At 36.3% G+C, this 20,645-nt stretch overlaps 1 long non-coding RNA gene across 1 annotated transcript; it reads right to left on the reverse strand.

Moving 5' to 3' along the window:
* Window positions 1–12,972: 12,972 nt before the first annotated feature.
* LOC113277326 lies at window positions 12,973–13,988 on the reverse strand. Its single transcript, XR_003324854.1, has 4 exons — window positions 13,747–13,988; window positions 13,477–13,549; window positions 13,305–13,378; window positions 12,973–13,142 (listed from the first exon to the last, which is right to left on the reverse strand). It is a non-coding gene; the product is annotated as an uncharacterized LOC113277326 (long non-coding RNA).
* Window positions 13,989–20,645: the final 6,657 nt, after the last annotated feature.

Here is a 20,645-nt window from a genome sequence, read left to right on the forward strand (position 1 = left end):
TCGATAAGGCGACAGACACCTCCTCATGGATTTGGAAGGTATAGTCAGCAGTCTGGTGTTTCTTAGAGCTAATACTGTTTATAAGGTGAATGATGGTAAGTCTACAAAGATATGGAATCATAATTGGTTGCCTGGTTATACTTGTCCTCCTTCTTCGATTAATTCTGATTATGGAAATTATGTCTATGTCAATGAGCTTATTAATCATCATGATAACAACTTCTTTCTTCGCTCTTCTCCCCTGAGGATTGTATTAGAATTAGATCTCTTAATATAAATGTTCATAAATCAGATGAAATAATGTGGGCGCACACTAATAATGGTAATTATTCAGTTAAATCTGCCTATAAAGCTTTCATGAATGAGAATGTCTCAACTGATTATGCTACTTTCTGGAAAAGGGTATGGTCTATTGACTGTTTACCTAAAATTAAATTCTTCATCTGGAAGATGTTTGCGCATATGCTACCTATTAATTCCCTTATCACTTATCAAGTTTTATAATCCTGGTATTGATGAATGTTGTCCGTTATGTTTTAATGAGGTGGAATTTGTCATGCACTTATTTATTCAATGCCCTATAGCATCTCATATTTGGTTTGCCCTCTCCTTTCAGCATCTTATTGCGGGTGACTATTATTGGATTGATGATATTTTCTTGTCTTGGTTTGATAAAAATTTGGGTTGTTCTCCTTATGCTGTGAATTGGCCGAGTATTGGTGTTGTGGTTTTATGGTCAATATGGAAGCTTAGATGTGATGTTATTTTTAGAAAGGTTAAAATTAATCTGGATGCTACTATTATGGATATTAGAAGGTCTTTAAATACTTATATTGTTACTCCTAATCCTCTTAGAGTGCCTGTCATCAACAACAGGCTTCCTATTCAACAGATTAATCATATTTTTTTCATTGATGGCTCCTTCAAGAACTTTAACATGGGTATCGGTTTGATTTTGTGTGACAATGCAGGAAGGATAAAAGGTTGTAGAGCGGATTTTGGTTTGATTCATGGTGTTGTTGCGGCTGAGGCAATGGCCCTAATTTTGGCTTGCTCTTGGGTGGATGAGATTAAACTCTCCAGAATCCTCTTCATCAGTGATTGTCTTCAGTTAGTGGATCTGGTTAATCAAGGAAAAGGGTGATATTGACTGGAGAAGTCAATACTTAGTAAAAGATTGTCAGATTTCTTTTTCTAGTTGTGTGAACTCTAGGATAAATTTTATTATGCGTTCTAAGAATAAGATAGATGATCGACTTGCACGTCGAGGTAGGAAATTCAGCTTGAAAAACACTTGGAATTATTCTCCTTATTTCTTGCACTCTATCATGAGTGGAGAACCCTTAAGAGATATTTGTAATGACTTTTTGTTTTAATGCAATGTTTATGTTTCTCAGCAAAAATAAAAAAATAAAAACCCACTCTGGAATTTTACAATACAACATAAAAAAAAATGAAAACTAAAGAATCTATAATAATGTGTTTAATTTAAGGTGTAGGATCCGTTGACATGGTTATAATGACATAATTTTGACATTTTAGCGCCATTTTCTCTACCAAACCCAACGGGCAATGAATTTGAGGTTAATTTTTTGATGGCATGTTCTTCTTATAAGTCTCTACACTCCCACCAAAAATGAGAGCATTCCGAGATGTATAAGACCACCATCTACCATTTTGAATATCAACTGTTGAAGATTAACGGTTGAAATTAAAATTTGTGGATGGTGAAATTTCGTATTTCGGAATTCTCTCATTTTTAGTAGAAATGTAGAGTTTTATACGAGGAACATGTCGCCAAAATATTAGCTTTAAATTCATTGCCGATTGGGTTTGGTAGAAAAAATGATAACCATGTCAACGGATTATGTCATTATAACCATGTCAACGGATCCTTCTCTCATTTTTAGTAGGAATGTAGAGTTTTATACGAGGAACATGTCTCCAAAATATTAGCTTTAAATTCATTGTCGGTTGGATTTGGTAGAAAAAATGATAACCATGTCAATGGATTATGTCATTATAACCATGTCAACGGATCATTCCCCTTAATTTAATGTACACCAATTACATTTTTAATGTACACCAACTACATTAAAGAGAATCTTAAGTAGTTAAACAGGGGAATTTCACATTTTAATTTTCTTTTTCCAAGAAAACCTTTCGGATATATAAAGTTAAAACTTACAGAAGGCTTTGGCTCTTAATGTCTAGTTATCCAGTTTTTTCACGATGCTCTGCCAGTGAGCTTGGGAGCGTGATCCTTTTACCAAACTTCCACAAAGAGTAACAGGTACGTGTATCACCAACCAAAAATGAAACTATGTCAATCATTTACTACAAGATGTTAGAAAAACTCCATTAATGCAGAAACCTCTATTGCATTTTTGGACGAATTAAATGAAAAGCATCATAACTTTAGTACACTACAGGTAAATGTGGGAAAAAAACTACCTGTATGCACAACTCTCGTAAGCAGTTCCTGCAAAACTGAATTACCAATATTAGTCATAACTTTAGGTTTTTTCGTAAATAACTTACATTTTTAATTTTCGATGTCAGTGACACGCGGCTAAACCTAAAATTATGACTCCGTATTGTTAATGTCAGTGACTCTCGTTTCTAAAAATCATGACACTCAAAATTTGGTTGCCACATAGGTGCCTGGTGTCATGGAATATGAACCTTCACGGTGAGAAGAACTTCAGCCTCCTTGTATTGCAACTAATATCAAAGCATACAGACAACAAGAATACCCAATGAGAAAATAACAATACCAAGAGAAGCATGATAACATACAAAATTCTGGATCCTTATCACTACAGAAAACATAATGGCTGAAACAGTGGCAAATAAATTAATACCGAATCTTATAAAACAAGAACCTGTTTCTGAAGGTTAAGTAATGTGAGAAATTCTGGTCGCAATTCAAAATGCTCAGCACGCTTAATAGGCAATCTTGTTAATGCCACCTATCAACTTCACATTATTACTAAATGTCAGCTTAGGGTTATCCAAACTCCTATAAGTAGTTCCTGCAAAACCAAAAACAACATTTTGTGGATGACAAAACATCTAACAAAAATGTATTGTTTGTGATATACTTTTGCCTAATTAAATTTTCTTACCAGATAATTATGTGAAAAAAAAATTTTCTTCTTAAATTCATAAAGAAAAAAATTCTCCTTGATGCATGGTATACGCGTATATCGCATGGGTCAAAATATGTATTTTGACCACCCGCTAATTTTGATCACCCGCTCCACCCACGTTTTACAATTCATACATAAGTGTATGATTATATAGTGGAGCTCCTCTTTAGTTTTCCACAATGTGGGACTAAAGGTTCCACTTCATTCACCCAAAAATGAGTGAGTATCCTTAGACCCTTAGAGCAACTGCAGTGGTGCGATCAAAACCAAAGATTAAAGATCAAAAAAAAGATCAAAATTTGGGTTTAGTCCGTGTTGTGACGCAACGGTACATGATTAAAATTTCATCAGGCGGACTTTAAAAGTCCGCCCCATTTTTTGTAAATTTCATCAGGCGGACTTTAAAAGTCCGCCCCATTCTTTGTAATTTTCATCAGGCGGACTTTAAAAGTCCGCCTCATTCTTTTTTTTTTTATTTAATTAAAATTTCATCGGGCGTAATTTAAATCTCCGCCCGTTAACAAGCGTATTTTAAATTTACGCCCAGCAACAAGCGTACTTTAAATTTACGCCCGACTATATTAGAATTTGGGATTTGGTCGCGACCATATTTGGTCTGGAATTTGATCTTTGGTTGGGATTTGATCTTTACTCCGTCCCACTGTGTTACGATCTCATCCCAAATTTTTGGTTATACTCGCCCACTGTGGATGCTCTTAGGTCATTAGATCAAACCATACCAAGACCATAAAATCTTTTTAATTAAAACTCATTTTCTCCAACATAAGAGTCAGTAAAGATCAAGTAGGAAGAAGAAGAAGAAAAAGACGAGAGAATACTTATAATTGGCCTATTTGTTTCTGTTAACTTAGTGGTTATATTCTCAATGTCTAGATATTACGACTACTTACTCTGTCGAGTACCACAAATAATCCGGAGCATCTCTAGTCACATTTATCTGCTCCATTAATCCACATTTTGTAGCTGATTTATCATCGTAGGCAGTGGTCTCTTCATTATATAATTCCCAAGCAAACTCGCTGCTCAAAGGGGTCATCTATGTCATGCTGAGTCGATACAGTTGAAAACTCACGGCTATCAAAATCATCAGGCAACCTAAACACATTTTCAAAAAAAATCTAATTATTTCACTAGAATGCTCACAATTAGACCTTGAAACCCGCACACCGTTTTCACTAAGCATGGCACTGTATACTGAGAAGAAAAAAATTACGTTGCATGTTTAGATGCAGAAGCTTTGTCCCAACCATTCTCATCTGGCCAAACAAACAGTAACCTACACCAGTGTTTGAAACTTCTTAGCACAAGCTCTTGGTGATTTCACAAACACGAGATTCTGGTCCTTCACTTGAAGCTTGTGGTATTCTAACAGGTACAACAGCAGCTGCCATCGTCATTTGATAAAAGGAAGCTCTCCTAAAATATAAGAGTGGTTCAGCATGGATGTTGGGATACTTAACAAAGTTACAAATGAAGGGTACTCGAGTAGGCAACGTATGAAGGCTCTCGATATATATTGCGCTATTTTTTAGAAAACAAATTAAAAATACTTACCATTATACAAGGAATTCTGGGACAATCCTCACTAAATGGTCATTCCTTGTATAGTCCATAGTTGGCGCAACAAAAGAATTTGGTTACATTTTGCTGTGAAACTAAAAATAACAATATTGAATATCCTAGTTACATGCATAATGTAAGGATAAATGGTCTTTACCTGGCCAAAAACCTTATGTAAGATAAGGTGTAAATGGGCACACGTTTGCACCTCATCAGTAATCCCACAATCAAGTGTTATTAAATCGGATACAAAACCATTAAAAAGCATCAAAAAAAAATAATTCAATAATTACAAGTACAAAATTCAGGAACAACATATACCTGCTCCAATTTGGCTTTCGGGCTAAGAACTTCCTGGCCACAACTTGCAATGTAGCCAATTCACCTCTTTGAATTGAACCTAAATTCCAGGAGCTAACCAAATTTGAAGCCGGGAAGCAATCATCAGATGACAAGTCCTATTGAATAGATCGCATGAGTACACGTAGTAACTTCAAGCACTCGTCTGATCCCATCATTATGGTTGACATGCCTCGCTTTCCACACCTTGTATAAACCTTATAAAGAACAAGACAAAGTTTTCAAAATTGCTTCCATGCAATAAGATCGTTGTAGATTTAAAAAACATATATACACTGCAATCTTAAACCTTACCTATGAACAGCCATCTTCACATCCAACGGCCCAATCCAAGAAGAGAATCCCAAACCACAATGACACTACCATCTGGAGACCGTTCGACATCCGCTCAGTCTAATGAGTCAACAGGAAAATCATCCTAAATCTCCCATGTGTGACAAGACAAAAGACTAATATAGTCTTTACAGGAAGACATGCATTCACAGATTCAAGCTTACCCTTTATTACTACGCCGTATGCTCTTTCCATCCTCCTTAAGCAGTGGAATATTATATATTGGAAACTTGGTAAGAACGATGAATCCATCCATTTACAGGTAAGATTTTTACGGGATATTCTCCGCAGTCTTAAACAAATCCTATTATGGCATACTGTATAAAAGTATGACCAAAGTACCCTTTCCGGAATAAGTGCAACAAATATGTCAGATATTCCAAAAATGACCAGATTACTTTCCAAATTCATCATAATTGCATATGTTGTTATTTTTATCAAATAAAAATGATCATATTATCCTTATCGATATAAATCCACTAGAAATCCCCAAAATGACTAGATCACCCTCAAATTTCATCACAATACTGTCAAAACGATCGAGAAATGACAAAAATATCCTTACCGGAATAAGCTTAACAAAAAATTCGGGAATCTTGAGAATGACCAAATTACCTTCCAACTCCAACAAAATTTTCCTGAAAACGATCAGGAAATGACCAAAATAACCTTATCGGAAACCAAATTTCGGGAACCGTGAAAATGACCAAACTACCATCTAATGTCATCACAATTTTGTGAAATCAATCGGGAAATGACCAAAATACCTTTATCAGAAGAAAAAAATTTGGGGAACCTTAAATGAGTAAATTACCCTCCAATTGCATCACAAATTTATGATAGCGATCAAGAAATGACTAGAATATGCGTAACGGAATTAGTGTGGCAAATTTTGGGAACCGTGAAAATGACCAAATTACCTTCCAATTTCATCACAATTTTGTGAAAGCGATCAGGAAATGACCAGAATACCCTTATCAGAAACGAAAAATTGGGGAACCGTGAACTGAAGATGTCTAATATGGAACCCAGCTTACAATATTACTAGAAATAGACCTCGAATTCTCATTCAGATGAACTAGAAATGTCAAATATCAGATTCTATGGTTCCTTAGTGAATTTATGATAAGTTCATAATTTGCACTTTTATTATAATATTTCCTTGCTTTGTTGCTATTTTCTTGCGAACATTTGCATTATTATTTTTATTTTCTAGTTTTGTAGGAGTTTTGGTGCTTATAGGTGTGAAGAAGATTTTTTCCAAAAGGGCAAATGATCATTTTACGGACAAGTGTTATTCGGACCCACCAACTGGATAGTGGGCAACCAGGTCCATTACATTTATCACGACCAGGGAAGCATATTTTATGGAACATAATTGTTTGAAATGTTATTATGGAGGGAGTTTGAGGTGCTTGATAAAGACAAACAAAAAGTGTTGATGTTCTCCTGCTTGATAAGGACAAAACGAAATATTGTTGAAATAAAAAAAGAAGAAGACAAGCTGGACCTGCGAGAAGTTTGAAAACAAATCAAGTTTTGTTTACTGTTGGTGGTGACGTCAGAGGGGCTCATGATTGGGACGTCCCAAATTCAAGTTGACGGACCACACCTATTCCATCTCCATGTGCGTGTCAAGATGGGGTTCAAGAAAAAATAAATAAATAAATAAAACTGATTTGTTTTGTGTGACAGGAAAGAAGCAAGCGGAGCCAGCTACACTTTGATAAGGAAGAAAAGACCGACAATATATGATAGGAAGAAAAAATCTCTGACAGGTTTTGGAAAAGGTGAAGACCTGACTGGAAGCATTATACGGTGCCAGGAAGATGGATGACTTCACACGGGACCCTACAGAAGATCCAACCAGTAAGAATCTTGCAGGTTGGTTTTGAAAGATTTGATAGCACAAAATCAACCCCTAACATGGTACAAGGTACAAGGTGAATCTAGGTCGCTGACGTCGAAAGCAGGTCCCAGATTTTGAAAACTCATACTAGAATTGTGAACTTGACTTTACGTTTGAGCTCTTAGCGCTCGCACTTGCCAAAATTCCACTGGTAAGGGTTGTTGAGATATTCTTCTTGTATTTGCTGCAAGTTCATATTTGCTATCGTTAGGCGATTTGCCATGGCAGCTAATGCAGAAGTGGAGAATAGCGAAGACCTTTTATAACAATATTAGCTATATTCATAGCTACAGAGAGGCTAATTTTTCAGCAGATGTCTCGGTCAAACAAGCATGTTTGTTAGCTGAGGATCATTATGAGTTTTACGAGGGTAGGCCAGGTTTTATTCATTCTGTTGAATGGCCTGGAGAGGTTTACTATCGTTTTTAGGCTTTTTAGTGTGCGGCCTTTTTGGCTTAGCACTAACTTAGCCTGATCCTTGTACATTTTCGCTTTTTTATTCTATTTTATTGACCGAGTAAAAAAAATACTTTCCTTGCTACAACCACATTTTGATCTCTAATTTTTCTTTCGAATGTAGTCCTTAATGATGAGGAATTCTTAGGGCTCTCAATGGAAAATCAAATATTCGATATTTGTCCGAGTCCGTTCGAATCGTTGGGATATTATCCAAAATTTCGGATAATCCTTATCGGATATTCTTACTTTAACGAAACGGATACGGTTAATGCATTATTCTATAGGATAATATCCGTTAAAGAATGTATACACAATTTTGTTTGAATAATTTATTTAGTTGTTAACTTGCTAATAATATAACATTAAGAAATAAAAATATTATGGAAGAACAAAAACACAACCAATTTTGTTGGTTGTTAGAAAAGCGGAGAATTTTTCAATTCTGGAAGAGAAGGTTTGAGTTTTGTTTAAAACTAACTTAATATAATAATTTATAAAATGAAATTTTTGCATTTGATCAAGGTATTTGATTTTATTTAGTTGAATTTTCTTAAGGTTTTTTTAATTTATGAAATGTAGAGAAAGAATAAAAAAAAAAAATTATTTTTATTACAATAAAATACTATCGGATATTATCAGATATCTGAAATTCTTATCGGAACGGATATGGAAAATATTTTTAAATATCCGTCGGATACTATCTGATATCGAATATCCGGTAACCCTTATCGATAACGAATACGGTAGAGGCGATATTTGTTTCGATAAATATCTTTGACAGGCCTAGGGATTATGATGTGTATTGACAATGATGATGAGTAGTTAAAACTATGGATGTTTGTCGGATGCATTTCTGATTTCTTTCTTACAGTTAGAACCTCCTCTAGATTCTCCAAACTGTACCTTAGTTTCATGTGTTGCTTTTTTGTTTTTTTAAGTTCTCAGTATCTACATATTTAATCTAAAAATGGATCATATTTAGGTAGTGTCAGATTACTTAAGAATATTTTCTCGTAAACAACTTAACTTTTTTTTCTTGATGTTAATGACACGGCTATCCTAGAATCATGGCACATAGTTGTTAATGTGGGTGATCCTCGATTCTAAAAATCATGACACCGAAAATTTGGTCCCACATAAGCTCCATATTGGTATTAGGTAGTGTCAGAATATTCTCTCGTAAACAAGTTTATTTTTATTTATTTTTATGTCAGTGATACGACTAACCTAAAATCATGACACGGAGTTGCAAATGTCGGTGACCCTCGATTATAAAAATCATGACACTGAAAATTTGGCTACACATAAGCTCCACATTGGTATTAGGTAGGGTCAGAATAATTAAGAATATTTCCTCGTAAACAACTTACATTTTTTCTTGATGTCAGTGCAACGGCTAACCTAAAATCATGACACAGAGTTGCTAATGTCGGTGACCCTCGACTCTAAAAATCATGACACTGAAAATTTGGTTGCACATAGGCTCCACATTGGTATTAGGTAGGGTCAGAACGAAATCTTAAACAAACCATATTCTGGCATATTATGTGCATAACCTGGCTTCGAGATCGAAACCTGGTCGTGAGTGGACTACTATAAGTCGGAAACTTGGTAAGAAGGATGAATTCGTCCATTTACAGGTAAGATTCCTTCGGAATATTCCTCGAAACATTAAACAAACCTTATTCTGACATATTGTATGCATAACCTGGCTCTGAGATTGAAACCCGGCCGTGAGTTGACTAATATAAGTCGGAAACTTGGTAAGAAATATGAAGCCATCCATTTACAGGTAAGATTCCTTCGGAATATTCTCTGAAACCTTAAACAACCCATATTCTGGCATATTGTGTGCATACTCTGGTTCCGAGATCGAAACCTGGCCGTGAGTGGACTACTAAAAGTCGAAAACTTGGTAAAATAGATGAATCCTTCCATTTACAGGTAAGAATCCTTCGGAATATTCACTGAAACCTTAAACAAAGCATGTTGTGTGCATACCCTGGCTCCGAGATAGAAACCTGGCCGTGAGTGGACTACTGTAAGTCGGAAACTCGGTAAGAACGATGAATCCATCCATTTACAGGTAAGATTCCTTCAGAATATTCCTCGAAACATTAAACAAACCTTATTCTGACATGTTGTATGCATAACCTGGATATTAGATTGAAACCTGGCCGTGAGTTGACTAATATATGTCGGAAACTTGGTAAGAACGATGAATCCATCCATTACAGGTAAGATTCTTCGGAATATTCTCTGAAACCTTAAACAAACACTATTTTGGCACATTGTATGCATAACCTGGCTCTGAGGTCGAAACTTGGTCATGAGTGGACTACTATAAGTTGGAAACTTGGCAAGAACGAAAAATTCAACCATTTACAGGTAAGATTCCTTCGGAATATTCCATGAAACCTTCAACAAACCCTATTCTTGCATATTGTGTGCATAACCTTGCTCCGAGATCGAAACCTGGCCATGAGCGGACTACTATAAGGCGAAAACTTGGTAAGAACGATGAATCCATCCATTTACAGGTAAGATATATTTATTCAGAATATTCTCTGAAATCTTAAACAAACCCTATTCTAGCATATTGTATGCATACCCTGGCTGCGAGATCAAAACCTGGCCGTGAGTGGACTATTATAAGTCGAAAACTTGGTAAGAACGATGAATCCATCTACTTACAAGTAAGATTCCTTTGGAATATTCTCCGAAACATTTAAAAAAAAACATATTCTGGCATATTGTACGCATACCCAGGCTCTGAGATCAAAAACTGGTCGTGAGTGGACTACTATAAGTCGGAAACTTGGTAAGAACGATGAGTCCGTCCATTTCCAGGTAAGATTCCTTCGGAATATTCCTCGAAACATTAAACAAACCCTATTCTGACATATTGTATGCATAACATGGCCCTGAGATTGGAACCTGGTCTTGAGTAGACTAACATAAGTCGGAAACTTGGAAAGAACGATAATCGATCCATCCATTTACAAGTAAGATTTCTTCGGAATATTCTCTGAAATCTTAAACGAATACTATTTTAGCTTATTGTATGCATAACCTGGCTCCGAGATCGAAACCTGGACGGGAGTGGACTATTATAAGTCGGAAACTTGGCAAGAACGATGAATTCATTCATTTACAGCTAAGATTCCTTCGGAATATTCCCGAAATCTTATATAAATCCTATTCTGGTATATTGTATGCATAATATGGCTCCGAGATCGAAATCTAACCGTGAGTACTACTATAGGTCAGAAATTTGGTAAGAACGATGAATCCATCTATTTACAGGTAAGATTCCTTTGGAATATTCTCTGAAACCTTGAAAAAACCCTATTATGGCATATTGTATGCATAACCTAACTCTGAGATCGAAACCTTGCATTCAGTGGACTATTATAAGTCGGAAACTTGGTAATAACGATGAATCCATCTACTTACAGGTAAGAATTCTTCGGAATATTCTCTGAAACCTTAAACAAACCATGTTCTGGCATATTGTATGCATATTGTATGCATACTACGGTTCCGAGATTGAAACCTGGCCGTGAGTGGACTGCTACAAGTCGGAAACTTGGTAAGAACGATGAATCCATCCATTTACAGGTAAGATTCTTTAGGAATATTCTTCGAAATCTTAAACAAACCCTATTCTGGCATATTGTATGCATACCCTGGTCCGAGATCGAAACCTGCCCGTGAGTGGACTATTATAAGTCGGAAACTTGGTAAGAACGATGAATCCATCCATTTATAAGTAAGATTCCTTTGGAATATTCTCCGAAACATTAAAAAAACCATATTCTGGCATATTGTATGCATATTCTGAGATCGAAACCTGGCCGTGAGTGGACTACTATAAGTCGGAAACTTGGAAGAACGATGAATCCGTCCATTTACAGGTAAGATTCCTTCTGAATATTCTCTGAAATCTTAAACAAACCCTATTCTAGCATATTGTATGCATACCCTGGCTCTGAGATCGAAACCTGGCCATGAGTGGACTATTATAAGTCGGAAAAATTGGTAAGAACGATGAATCCATCCATTTACAAGTAATATTCCTTTGGAATATTCTTCGAAACATTAGAAAAACCATATTCTAGCATATTATATGCATACCCTGGCTTTGAGATCGAAACCTGGACGTGAGTGGACTACTATAAGTCGGAAATTTGGTAAGAACGATGAATCCGTCCATTTTCAGGGAAGATTCCTTTGGAATATTCCTCTAAACATTAAACAAACCTTATCCTGGCATATTGTATGCATAACCTGGCTCTGAGATTGAAACCTGGCCGTGAGTGGACTAATATAAGTTGGAAAATTGGTAAGAACGATGAATCCATCCATTTACAGGTAAGATTTCTTCGGGATATTCTCTGAAACCTTAAACAAATACTAAATTGGCGTATTGTATGCATAACCTGGCTCCGCGATCGAAACCTGGCCGGGAGTGGGCTACTATAAGTGGAAACTTGGCAAGAACGATGAATTCATCCATTTAAAGGTAAGATTCTTTCAGAATATTCCCCGAAATCTTAAACAAACCATGTTATGGCATATTGTATGCATAACATGGCTCCGAGATCGAAATATGACTGTGAGTGGACTATTATAAATCAGAAACTTGGTAAGAACGATGAATTCATCTATTTACAGGTAAGAAAGTTTTGGAATATTCTCTGAAACCTTAAAAAACTTCAGGTGTTATTGTTATTTCTTTTTTCCGCATTATATTGTTTACCTTTATAATTGAAATATCACAGGTTATGCGTTATGAATCAAAGTAGATACACCCATCCTTGTTTGTTGGATATGACTTGATTGATCTTTGGAATCACCAAGTATACTCTCACCCTCAAATCATGTTCACAGACTTGTCTTTGCAAACTTTATGAATATGAGAGAAAGAGATATAACTCTAAAATTATTCCTTGATTGAAAGAATTAGGTCAGTCTTAATGCATAACCCATGATATCGAAAGAATTAGGTCAGTCTCCTCGAGCATCTGTTTGTAAGAACAACCTTTAATAAAACAATCTTCTCTTTTTTTAATCAAGTAACAGGTATGAAATTTCAGAAATAATACCAATGATCCAACAGCAACCAGGGCACAGAATGTTGAATCAACATCTACACTGCCTTCTGCAATCTGTAAATCATATAAACGAGTTCATTTTAATTCATTTAAGATACAATATGTTATAGTGATACTTGACGTGATTCATTAAAAGAATCTATTTGTTACAGAAAAGGACACACTTCAATAGCTACTGAAAGAACTCGAGATTGGCCTTCTTGATATTTCTTTTCAATCATAACAGCATAACTGCGAAAGCAACAAAAAATGAAATTGACATATATTAGCTTGTGCAACTGACAGTCATGGCAGCAACCAGGAACCAGATTAGTATCTAATTAACACATCCAAAAGCTATTTTGACAAACAAATCGTAAGAAAATGAAGCGACACAAAAGGCAGTCAACTCACTTGAGAATCAAAGTCGAATAAGATAACTGTACATTCTTGTTGGATGATGAACAACTTGAGAACACATCAAGCACCTGCAATATCAATGAACAAATGAATCAACATTCATGTACAGCACCAGTGCAGTAGATCTCAATCTGAGGAATATCATTTTAGCATAGAAAACACTAACCTCACTACTGGGTTCCCTTCATGGAAGGATGACATTATCTAATGTGTTTCTTTACACGACACTGAAGCACATTCTACACCACAGCTACAATAGACGTGCTTTAAGTCAATGTTATTGGTAAAAACATTTGAAATCTACAGCAAACTTGCAAGCATGATAATAATTTTCTAATTCCAATCAATTTATCAACAATAAGCAGCAAATATTATATCTAATAATAGGCGAAATATCTGAAAACCGTTGCCAAGTTTTATATGCTAGTGAAGTAACCTTGCCCAATCTGCAGAGATAGTTTCTTAAAGATTAGCCCAAGAAAGTCTAGTGGTAATTCATCCCACCATCTTTATTCACCCCCTTCCATCTCAACAATCCCTGCAGAAACAAACTAAAAATTTTAGACCAAGACTCATTCTTAGACTTCCCACTACACAAAACAGTTTTTGGCACAGTTAGACCAAGAGTCATCCTTAGGTAGAGGCCTTCCCTTGGAATACGAAGATTGTTCTGTCACAATAAATAAGAAAAACCATAGTTTGCCTAAGAACAGAGCTCTACTCTACCTCAGGGGAAGACCAGATTCACCACCAGCCATCTCAGCAGTACCTGCTTAAACCACTTCAAATCAAAAACCCACTTCCATAATAGAGAAGCAAACCCACTTTCAATCAATTCAATGAGAATCAAATCATTGGTGCCACTACTTATAAAAATTCATTGATTTGTACTTGATATACTCATATGCATATTTATGTATCAAAGCAATATGCATGTTGCAGCTGTACTTTACATGGGCGTCAAATCAGGTCGAGTTGCGATTACTAAATTGCATCAACAAGAGATAAAGGGTGCATCTCTTTGGGCATGTTTGTTTGGTAGAGCAGGAAGGGGTACCAACTTTGGAATGTTATCATCATTTATTAGTATGTCCTGGTTCTGAATGCTCATTGGGTTCTCAAAACCTTTAGTACTTCATTTCTCTTCCACTCTTGTGATCATCTATGTTTTGTTACAATGTCACTGTTTAGCATCCATGCTTGTTAGGGTTTCCAAGGCATATTCCAGACTTGTTGATGCATCTATTGTTAGGTCCGTGATGTGATTGTTCATGTGTACGGACTAATATGAATTTTTACTATGTGTATTCTAAATTGCATTCTCTCAATTAGTACTGTACAGCAGGTGAAATAGAATATGTTACCTAGCAAGTACTGTATTGCACTTTGATGCATCATCAATTACATTTTGACATCTAAATGACAGTGAATGGAATGAATGAGTGTAAACTAAGAGAATATTGAGCCTGAAATATAGTGAATAGTGATTGATTGGTTGTCTCTAGGTGTGTAGTTTTGGAGCTTCTGTTGCGGTTGTTATATATCATCTTTGAATTTATATGTTTTTATTATGTCAGCAGTAGCTTGTTATAATGTTGGCTTCTTCTTGTTGCAGGTTTAACATTACAAATTGTGCCGCTCAGGACATAATTCTGCAGTTTATCGTTTTGAAGATTTCAACATATCTTAGGCATTCATAGACTCATTTAGTGCAAATGTGCACCATCTTGTGCACACGGTGACTAACGCCTACAAAAACTTACGCAGTCATTTATTCCGCATGCGCACAGCCCTACAAATGTGCACCAGTTTGTTGAGTATTAACATCGTCAGAGCCTCAGTTTCGCCATCCTCAGCCACAATAAAAAGGGGTCTACTTTTCTGTGTCCATAAAAACATAGAGCATTTAAATATAAATTTTCAAAGTCATATGTTTCCTAGCAAGTATTACACTGCACTTTTATGCATCATCAATTACATTACATTGTATGAACAAGTGGGACTCTGTTCAAGATAAAACTCATCTGCTGCCTCCCATCTGTAAATTTGGTTCATGTATTTGACAACTTATGGCAGATTTTTGGTAAGAGATAATCAAATAGACTACTAGCAGAGACTTCTTTATCAACTGACAGGGCCTGCAGAGCTAAAAAAGCGGGCTACAAGCTGAGGTTAGTCTGACTACGACGCAAATTCTGAAATCAAAACTGGGAAAGGGATTACAGAGTGTATGAACGAAGCAGCTTTATTCAGCTGGTTTCTTTTTGTTGTCGGTTACAAAATACTTGTACTGGTGTGAATTTATGTTTTGATTTTTTGGTGACTTTGAGCCTAAAAATCAACTTCATTCAGCTCCAATTTAGATTCAGTTTAATAAATACAATGACTTCAAGTTTTATGAAATAAGGTTTAATTGCAGTTTAAATGTGCAATGAGTTTCATTTTAGGCTCAGTCAGCCTTACTTAGCTAGTAAGAAGAATGGCAACAACAAAACATTAACAAATATTCTTAACAAATCCTCATTGGGTTTAAATGTGCAATGAATTTTATTTGGTTATCCCTATTTTTCCTATTTTCTATCCTTTCACAATTTTTAAAACCAATTTACTTTTCAATTCTAAATTTTCCCACGTACCACCTACAAAAGTCAAGTTGATTGTGACTATGACTATTATCATATTTATTTGCCTTCTTCTTCGTCAAAATCTCTTTTTCATTAAACAAAACCCATTATCAAGTTAGAAACCCTAAATTAAATTCCAATAGATCATTAAAAAAATCATAATTAGGTTTAGTACGTGATTACCACGTTTGGGGATTTTATTTTAGCATTTATCATCTTTTAGATACAAACCAAACCTAGAAGCAAATATGATTTTGCGTGCAAATATGTGCACAACTCCACGCTATTAACATCGTGATATTTGTTTTCAGTTTGCCACTCTCGGAAAATAATGGCGTGGAGATGTGAACAGTGCCAATCTTTGTTTTTTCAGTGAACAATCCCAATCCTCCGCACGATTATCCCGCCAAAGATTGATCACGTATCCCCTCGACAATGTTCAAATGTAGTGAAATTAATTAACATACGCCATTAATTGACAGTGTATTTTTATTTGATAAACCCCAATATAGTGGACAGATAGAGGATTTTAATTCATGGCTAATATAGTATAATAGTGGTAGCATTGTTTTTTGTGATTGAAGGTGTAAAAACGTGTCATGTGATGGGAGTGCCGATAATTTAATATCAAAACTATTGTTTTGTGGAGACGAAATAGAAGAAGCAGTGGACGGTTGTAAATAGGGCTGCACATGAGTCGGGTTGGGTCGGTTTTGGTCTCACCCATCACCCAACCCATTAATGGCGGGTAACATAAATCATCACCCGCAATCAACCCAATATTATAATGGGTCGGTTTTCACCCGACCCACATTACGGCGGGTTGGATCGGGTGGGTGGCGGGTATACCCGTCCCTCTCTATCGGTCTTCTTCTTCTTCTCCGATTTCGCCTGGAATACAAACATCGTTTTCTCACGCACTCGAAACAATCAAAAATAATAGATAAATCATAAGTAAAACCAACAAAAATCAATTTTTCAGCAAGTTTATCTGAAACTCTAATTTACTACGTCAACCCAACATTAGAAATTTAGAACCAAATCATACTTGGCTCTGCAAATAATCGTTGATAAAATGCTATCATACAGAGACATTGAAAAATAAAACAAGACCTGTAACACCCACAACTCTTTGCAATCTTTTTACTCTCCAACACTCGCATTTACATTCTCTAAATGACAAGAAATATTGAATGAATCAAACCATTTATCTTCTCCACCTGCATCTTATCAATCAACACCCAATCTCTGACCACACCGGAATCCCCCAGATCCATTGCCGTTGTACCATTTCTCAGTCAAAAACCTCCATTAGATCCAATTTTGACTCACATCAAGAATCTCTTAAATCCATTGTTACTGGCTAACATCTAGACCCTACAGAGTGTAAGAAATTAGTAGCCAATCACTCTTATAACAATGAAATCGGATCTCAATCATGGCGTACTAACTATCCATTTTGTCAAGGCGGTGATTTGAACGATAAGTCTGAGACTCTGAATTGAAGAGTGAAGAAGATAACTAGAAGATAAGACTAAGAAAGTTTAGTCTGTTTAGGTTTATTTGTGGTGGAATCTTTGGATTGATGGCTCAGATTCATGGGTGGGAGTTAATCTAAGGGCTTGGGAATATTTAGGCGGGTGGCGGGTTGGATCGGGTGAGATAAGGTTCCACCCGCAACCGACCCAACATATGGCGGGTTTTGGTGTTGTGACCCATAGTTGACCCGTGCCTAAGTGGGTTGGATCGGGTGTGGGTATTTTCCGGCGGGTGTGGGTTGGGTTGGCGGGTTGGGTCGGTTTTGTGCAGTCCTAGTTATAAAGATGAAGAAGAAGCCTTTTTTTTTTCCTTTCCTTTTTGTCCGCTCGGACTATGATGTGGTCGGGCCACATATATTTTGTATGTGGCCCCTCTTCATATTTTGACACGTACTCATATTGAAAACCTACCCCCTCTAAATCTCCGTAATTGCTTTACCTTTTTGAGAAAAAGTAGGAAGTTAAGACAAAAAGTTAGGTAATAAACTATTTTGGAGAACAAAAACACTATGTGTCACTATTTAAAGATGGACCACATACTTGAATGATGTGGCCCGACCACATCGTAGCCGCACCGCTTTTTGTCCAGTTTTGATAGTCTCATTATTTGGGTGTATATAAAATGTCAAACAGGTGGTATTTAGGAAATATGAAAGTATATGTGGATGGTACTTAGGATTATTGGGGATGGGATTTTATGTGGACGGAAAATAGGAAAAGTGGGGATGGAAAATAGGGAAAACCCTTCATTTGAGGTTCTGCCTTAGCTAGTAAGAAGAATGGAAACAACAAAACACTAACAAATATTCTTAACAAATCCTCATTGGTCTAAGTGGTACTCATGGAGTTCAGTTTATTGCTTGGTGCAAGACCTGATCAAACTGAAAATAATTATGTACCATAACTAATATCTGATCAATAGTGTCCTCTATCTTTTTGTGATCTATGGCAAAGCCGCAAGCTTTAGATATTGTAACATCCTGCTTTGAAGTAGGATGTCTTCAATTCTATGTAATGTCTTTAGATACTTGAAGTTGGTTTGCTTCACGGAAGTTAACACTATACCAGTCGATGGTTTTTATTTTTGCGACTGTCTTGGACCCATCACTGGTTGGTAATAGCATTCAATTAAGATTGAAGGTTTCAGAAATACAAGTATATCTCAACCAATTACATTCATCACTTGCCCACTGCCCAGAAATACAAAATAACATGATGAACAAAATATATACAGATACATGTACAAAAAAATCAGGGACCAAAAGGATTCTCTGTGCCAGTCATGGGTACCTAGGCCGACCAATAAAAATTGATAGATCTGACAACCCATACCTGCAGGTAACTCCTAATCGCATGAAAACTGCACCAAAAAATTGCAATACGTCTCTAGAACATGTCAACCAATTCTTCAGTGTCATGACCTGGAGGAATAAAGGTTGGTGACACTGAAACCCAATTTCATGGTTTTAGATACTCGCTCACACTGAAGAAAAAAATGTCCTATTTTCCCTCAGAGTCATGACACTGGGCAATAAAATATTCAAAATAATCTCAGTGTTCACAATTTTTTCGGACTTAACAGTCAACAGTTTTGAACAGTTAAGGTTACACGTTGTAATAAGAAGACGAACCATGAGTTCACCCGTATCAGTCGTGGTCTGCTATGTCGTTGACTTGGAGATGTCATCGACAGAGAAGGGTATGCTGCATTAGAAAAATTCAGAAGTGAAGTGACAAAGGTTGTAGAACGTTGTTAAATAGCTTTTGTAGGAAACAAGGAAAACAGTACCTTGAATCGTAGTTTATTAAGAACGAACTGCTGATGCCATACTTCGAATCCTCAGTCATCAACATTCTCATACTTCAGATTACCTACCAACGAGAGAAGAATTTTATCCACACCAACTGAAAATTCGTATGAATTAAGACAGTAAATCAACCAATTCATCGATGCTAACATCCGATGAGACACCGTGGGTGCTATGTTTGTCATCCCAGTACATCGTACTAATTCTGTATAGCTGTTGTATGCTGAGAACCAGCGAGGCAACAGAGAATAATAAAAAAAACGCTATATATGGAAGAACCAAGACGATGGCAAATTTGCAAAAAGTAATAAGTTAAAACCTCGTAACGGATACTCAGAGAAAGAAAGATTATTTTTGCTTCCTACTTGTAAGTAGCGAAAATCATGACGAACTATCCAGGTCACAGTGTGTTCGTAAGTCATAATGTATTATGTTTCTGCTTGGTTATCAATACAGTTTAAAACAGCCAACAATGACCGAGTTCTTTCGCGCATTATAGGTTGGTGAACAAAATTTGACTCTGGTTAAGGTGACCCAACCGAATCAGATTTTGACAACCAGCAAACAAAGCAACCATATTCATCAAGGTATCTATAAATTAACATCAGTATTTACTTCCATTTTTACCTGCAAACCACATTTGGTAAGTTGAAAGACATACGGGGGTTTCGAAACTCGGCTACTGAAACGAAACCTGCGAGAATTTGGGTTGCACCAGTACTTCTAGGGGCTCCCCGTATCGTGTGTCCACGTATGGACACAGCCACACATGCTGACACACCCAAAATACGGCTGTCCTACTAAAGTCAATATTTTGTACTAAAAGAGATAATATTTTAGTTGTGTAGTAACTGTCGCCTACCTTTTAAAGGAGGTCATAAAAAGAATAAATTTGTAGCACCTGTAAATATTAATCTCTATTCTCTAATCTACCATACTCAGTAGTCAGTACTAGGATTAGGAGCGAAGATCACTTAAGGCATGCAACAAAAACTGGTAAGTAAGCTAACAAAATGGCAGAAACTTAGATACTGCATCATTATGGAATCCTTTTGACAAAATTGCCAATATTAATGTATACCGGCTACCGCCGTGTCGCCGTATCATGGTTTTTGGATTTGCCATATTGGACACATTTTTGGATTTGCCATATTGGACACACCGATACGTATCCATATCGGACACACGTGGCGGTATTTGTGCAACCCCCTGAGAAAAGTTACGAGTCCAGTAATGTTGTTTTATCAATCTGTATCCAATCAACAAGCGTAGCTGAATTTCCAAAGAAATAGAAAAGTATAAAGAAGCATTACCAGAGCGTTATGTTGAACACTACGGTCAAGTGCAAGAAAAGCACAAACATGC

The sequence above is a fragment of the Papaver somniferum genome, chromosome 5, assembly GCF_003573695.1.
Source record: "Papaver somniferum cultivar HN1 chromosome 5, ASM357369v1, whole genome shotgun sequence".
Taxonomy (NCBI): domain Eukaryota; kingdom Viridiplantae; phylum Streptophyta; class Magnoliopsida; order Ranunculales; family Papaveraceae; genus Papaver; species Papaver somniferum.